We start from the raw sequence: 6000 nt of genomic DNA, 5'->3' as shown, positions 1-6000 counted from the left end.
ACACTCCAGCTTTCTTCATCATAGCAGTAGGATAAAAATTCCTTCAAAGTGTGAAGTCAAAAGTTAAGCCTGTCCAAGATGAGAAAGAAGGCACTGATGTGCTGTCTGCTTTTTAGTTGTTTTCAGCTATTATTTCAGTCTAATTCATGGTGTAAGAGGAGGGACTTTGGCAACAATTCATGTTTCATACAGATCACCATTGCAGAAATGGTCCCCATGCAATTTTGTATTCTCAGCACATCTGGATGCGTTGCAAGTGAAATCAGTCATTTTGAAAAATTACTACAATTTTCATTAATTTTGAAGTAATTTTTGAGTCATCCAGTTAGCATAATGAGTCAAAGTAACTGACTTTCAGTGAACTGAACTGCCTTCTTGCTTGGTTTTTATCCAGTTTTTTTTATGAAACTCCTAAAAATTTCAAGCAACTCCTGCAATATCTGGATTACTATTCCCATAGCACCATGAAACCTGACATTATTATGCTTTTCTGGAGAAAAGTGACTGTCCTGGCCTGAAAGAGTCCCAGACTAGGCATGACTCAGGTGTCAGCCCCTATGGACACACCATGACTGCTCCTGGGCTCCATGCAAGCCTTCTCAGGCATTTTCCCAGTGGAGAAGAGTGTTGTGTAAAATGTTGCTATACACTTGGCACACAGAAGGAGAAAACAAACAGATGCAAATGTTCAACAAGGAAGTCAAAGTGTAACAGACAAAGTCACAGTAGTCTAAGTGGGGAAGATAAGCACTGGCTTCCCTTCAATGCCCTGTCAACAGGACTGCTCATATCTCCAGCACTTGGCCTCAGGAGTGGATTTTCCCTTTGCAGTGTCTGTCCCCCATGCATGTGCTGCTTCCCACACATGCTGGGCACACTGCTCCTCATCCCTGGCTTGGGGACATGCTCCCTTTGCTTGCCTCCTTCTGAAATCCTCCTGCTGGCCCCTTTCTTTTCTCCTACCTATCTGCCTTTATAGTTATTTCTTTCAACTTGTTTGTGAAGTAAAAACAGAAATTTATAATTTCTATCACACAATCTTGTATCTTCTAGGTTAGTTTTCACACTATGCAGTGCTTCTGTGGTTTAACACCTCTCCACCCACTTCTGCCACCTTTCCCCATCTTTCCTTACTTCATTCAAACAATGGAGACAAGAGGGTCAGATTATAATTCTTACTTTCCCTTCCAACTGGATTTGAACTGCTTACACATCTTTCTTGCACCAATGACTTATATATATGAAACTTATATATATATATTTACATATTAACTAATGCTCAAAGGTGACTTCAATCAGGCTGTTGTGCACTCTCTAGCTTCTTCCACGCCCTCAGGTTTCCATTCTCAGAGTTTGGAAGGGGGAGAGACTTTCTGGACAGGGAGACCCCCTGGAGTCTGATGATGGTTGCTCATGTCATGTGTTTTTATTGCCTCGGGGAAGTCTCAATGTGCTCAGCCTGTCACTTGCCCACTCTGACACTGCAGCCCTCACACAGTGCCAGCATCCCAGCATGACTGCCAGGGGGCTCAGGCAGCTCCAGCAACAGGCACAGCTCCCATAAAGGGGAGTCAGGAGGGAACTGCCTCTTCCCAGTGAGATCATGCTTCCATGCCAGACCCTCCAGATCAGGGAGTGCATCCTGGCTCACATCCTGCAGCCAGGGGAAGACAGGGGCTTTCCCCACTGCTGCAATTTCCCAATGGCTCTGAATCCACTGGAAAGAAGGTGCAGTGCTGCCCTGGGGTGCAGGAGGGAGATGCAAATTGGCTTCTGGTGCTCAGCTGAGTTGCAGCAGAGATAATGGAGAGGGTTTTAAAGCTTTCCTCAAATCCTCTCTCTCCTTGGGGAAATCTAAATGTGGGTGCAGTTCATCTGTGCCTACACATTCAGACTTCACAGCACCAAGTCCCGAGAGCTGATTGTATATAGCTATCTCTGTTGATTAGCTAGGCTGCTCTCTGAATTTGAAACGTAACCATTCAAGCAAATGGTTGGATGCATTGCAGAGGCTCCTGCTCCACATGCCAGCAGTTTCCTTGAGGGCTTCCTGTTGCTCTGGAGGTATGCAAAAGAGAAATGCAGCAGATCAGCATATTCTTCCTTTACCTTTTTTTCCCTTTTCACCTTGCCTATTTCCTTTTTAACTTTTATGATCAAGTAATTAGTGTTGACTTAGTTGCAGTGGATTCTTTACCTGCAGTTTGCTTAACTGAAAGAGCTCTATTTAATCTCAAAGCCAATCCAGAGCAATGCACTAACAAACCAGAGATGAGGATGCATGTGGTTTTATTTACTCTCTAATACCGCTTCACTTTTCATATATTATTTCATGCATCAGGTATGGTAACTAAAATGTGTATTTATTAGTCTCTCTGAACAGTAGAGCAACCTGGAGAAAAAAAAATTGTATTTTCTTTTATGTGATAGCTAGTTCTGAAAGCAATAAAAACCACATATTGATAAAAAGTAGGAGGAGCAGATAACATTTTAAATTATATTTCAGAAGTCTCTCAGGCATCCTGCCCTGCAGAGGCAGCGACTTGTATCAGGGGCCCATTAAAGGAGGATCTGTTCAGAGCAGCACCCCCAGAGAGCTGGGTACCAGTCACTTCTTCTGGAAGCTTTAGGAGTTGTTTCAGCTTTAACAGCCAACAGATTAAAAAAACTGAGAGAGGCAATATTGTGGAATGAAGACCCATTTCATTATATGTAGGCAGTAGAAACTTCAGTAGCTTCTGATACCTTTTTTCACTTTTTCTATTGTCTTTTTCTATTTCTGAATATTGCCTGTCTTGATGTTATGAAAATATTTGTTATTCCAGACATAGGGTTTCCTCCTCCAAAATGGGGTTCATGCAGTCTTTTGGTTTTCAGTTTATATGATCTTAGAAACATATTTCTCAAGAGAGCAGAGGTCTCATGATATTACAAAGTAGCTTAAGAAAGATAGTAGCGATTTCCAAACAAGCAGCAAATTATAATGGTTGTGCTGGATTGAAAAATTTATTTCATATTTCATTAAACACCACAGGACTGAATCAGCTGAGTCACCTCAAGTGACTCTTCTCAGAAAAGATAAGTGGCCACTTATTTCCCATTACCACATAAAGTGTTTCTCAAATGTACCTGAAAGTTATAAATAAAGACAAAGGACAATGAACAGTTTTCTTCTTGTTGTTTTTTTTTTTTTTTCTTCAGATGGGACAAAGTTGCAATTGTTAGTGCTGTAAAACAAACTGAAAGCAAATGTCTAAAATAAAAATGGCTTTCAAGAAAAATTAAAGCTTTTGTGCAAATTCCTACAATATTTTCCAGATGCAACATCCAGCCAATCTGTCAAATCTGATATAAGGCAGCTTTGGTCTTTCTATTTCTAGAGAATATTTCCCCCCTTGGAGGCCTTCTGACTGTTTCTCTCTCTAGTTTTTACTGGTTCTAGACTCCTTTTATCCCCTTTGCCAAAGGCACCTTTCCAATCACATTCCCTCAAGAGACAGATTCCAAAACCTCTTCTCCCACTTGTCAGGACAATGATCTCTTGTCCCTTCAAAAGGTGTCTCCTGCACAGCTGGCCCTAGTAATCTCTCTGGGTCATTTCTCATCAGAGATTCAGGGTAGATGCAGGGTAGTGTTTTGCCTTGTCAGTGAGCTTGCTGCATCACATAGGAAAGAAGTGCTCAGAATAAGTGAGAGAGTGCATCTCTCATAGAACATGAAGCCAGCTGTTGTCATTTCTACTCATTCTGCAGATATGACCACCAAGCACCCAGAGCAATGGTCAGGTCTTTGTTTATCTGAGGATTATTCTAAGGAAGAGCAAGGTGCTATTTATTTAACTATGTCAAAATGTTGTTGCCCTTGGCTCCCACTGCTAGGGCATTTCAAGATGGAAAACAACTCCTTTACACACAATGGATAGGGTCTAGAAAGTCATGTTATACCTTCAAAGTTAATTTGCAAGGGACTAAAGCAGAAAGCTCAGTGAAGATTAGGGCAAGATGCTTGATAGAAGTGTCTGTAGATTACATCACTGCTCTGCTTCCACTTGTCATGCAGATGGCAATGAATTGATCACCTACAAGGGCAAGTTGGAAGGGACTGACAAGGATCATTGAGTCCAACCCCCCAGCCCTGGACAGGAACATCCCCAGGAGTCACACCATGAGCCCAAGAGTGTTGGCCAAATGCTTCTTGAACTCTGTCAGGCTGGTGCTGTGACCACTTCCCTGAGGAGCCTGTTCCAGTGCCCAGCCACCCTCGGGTGAAAAACCTTTTTGTAATATCCAACCTAAACCTCCTGTGACTCAGATTCAGGCCATTCCCTCAGGCCCTGTCACTGGTCACCCCAGAGAAGAGATCAGTGCCTGTCTCTTCTCTTCCCCTCACAAGGAAGTTGTAACTGCAATGAGGTCTCCTCTCAGTCTCCTCTTCTCCAGGCTGAACAGACCAAGCGACCTCAGCTGCTCCTCATGCAGCTTCCCCTCAAGGCCCTTTACTGTCTTTGTTGCCCTCCTTCAGATGCTCTTTAATAGCTTAATGTCTTTTTACGTTGCTCTTTCAGAAGCAAAAGATGAGAGGTCAGAAGAGGTCACGGTAGCTCTTTATGGTTTTATTTCCCCCCATGTTTCCTTCTCCTGAGGAGGATAACAAGCAGTTTTAACGAGCCCTGAAGCTTTACAATCACTTCGATTTCTCAACATCTTAATTGCTTTCTGTGGTATGTATCCATGAGAGCATGATAAGGCTAAAATTCCATCTGAAATCCCATAAGTGTTTGCAGATGTAGGAATCTGATCGCGATGCAGGACACAGCTGTACCCTTTCCGCTGGGCTCTGCCAACACCATAAGCCAAACACCCTGAGTTTTGGAGAGATCATAATCAGTCAAGATCTGCATCAAAAATGTGCAGCTCAGATCCTCTTTTGGTCTAAAATATGACAGGCCACGTGCCAGAGGACACATACCTAATTACCAGGCTGTGTTGATTATTCCTCCTTCTGTACGTTTCTCAGTAATTTTAGAATAAATTATATCTTTTGCAAATTACACAAGGAGATGATTATACACTTAATTAGATGTTTACCTCTTGTTTTCTTTGTGCAATAGTATCTAGTACAGATTACAGGAACTCAGAATAATTTTTCTGTATGGTCACATTTTCCCAGGGTTAGATTTCAATGAAAAAAAACCAAAAAACAAACCAAAACAACAAAACCAACAGCAAGGCTTTTGGTTAAGGGAATATTTACACCCTATTCAGCTTTTTTTCTTCCTTTAATATGAAAATGAATAGTATCAAGTGTCTCAGCTCCTTGCAATCCATTGGAAAATGCATATTTGAAGGGAAAATACATAATTTATTAAATGTGTTCCTTAAACTGAGAAACTTGAAATTGAGTTTAGTAAATCTGGGGATTTGAGGTTATACTTGGCATAGGCTACTCAGTCTGCTGAATTATTCAATGCTAAGACTGCCAGTGGGAATAACAAGAAAACAGACATAGATTTCAAAATATGTTTTCATTTGATTGGGAAGGAAAAGTTTAAAAATTAAATAGCTGCACTCAAAGATTTATTCCATCCTCATTGAACAACTGTTGATGGATGACTGCAGTTCTGGCTATGAAAGGAGTACCTGTGTGTATTCACTTAGTGGCACTTAAACAAGAATAAGAGACTTACTGTCCATTAAACTGACACAAATTTTAAATATAATTAGAAATTGCTTCCCTTTGAAGCAATTTTTTTCAAACTAATTAAAAAGTACATAGATATTAGCAGATAAGGACAAAAGGCAGTCACAATGTTGATGTCTTATACACCTGTTTGAAGAAATCAGCTTAAAACAAAACCCCCTCTTTAAGGATTGCCCTTTTGCCACAAGATCGGTTCCTTATGTTAGGAAAACACTCTGATTTCCTTTTGAAATTGAAAGAGTTGTGCAAATAGAAGTAATTATTCCTTAGTTTTAAATGTTATCAGAAGAAAGTCTGTTC

The sequence above is a fragment of the Agelaius tricolor genome, unplaced genomic scaffold, assembly GCF_023055355.1.
Source record: "Agelaius tricolor isolate 1412-34295 unplaced genomic scaffold, bAgeTri1.0.p SCAF_1, whole genome shotgun sequence".
Lineage (NCBI taxonomy): Eukaryota > Metazoa > Chordata > Aves > Passeriformes > Icteridae > Agelaius > Agelaius tricolor.
The sequence above is the reverse complement of the archived record's forward strand: the minus strand, read 5'-3'. Positions refer to the sequence as shown.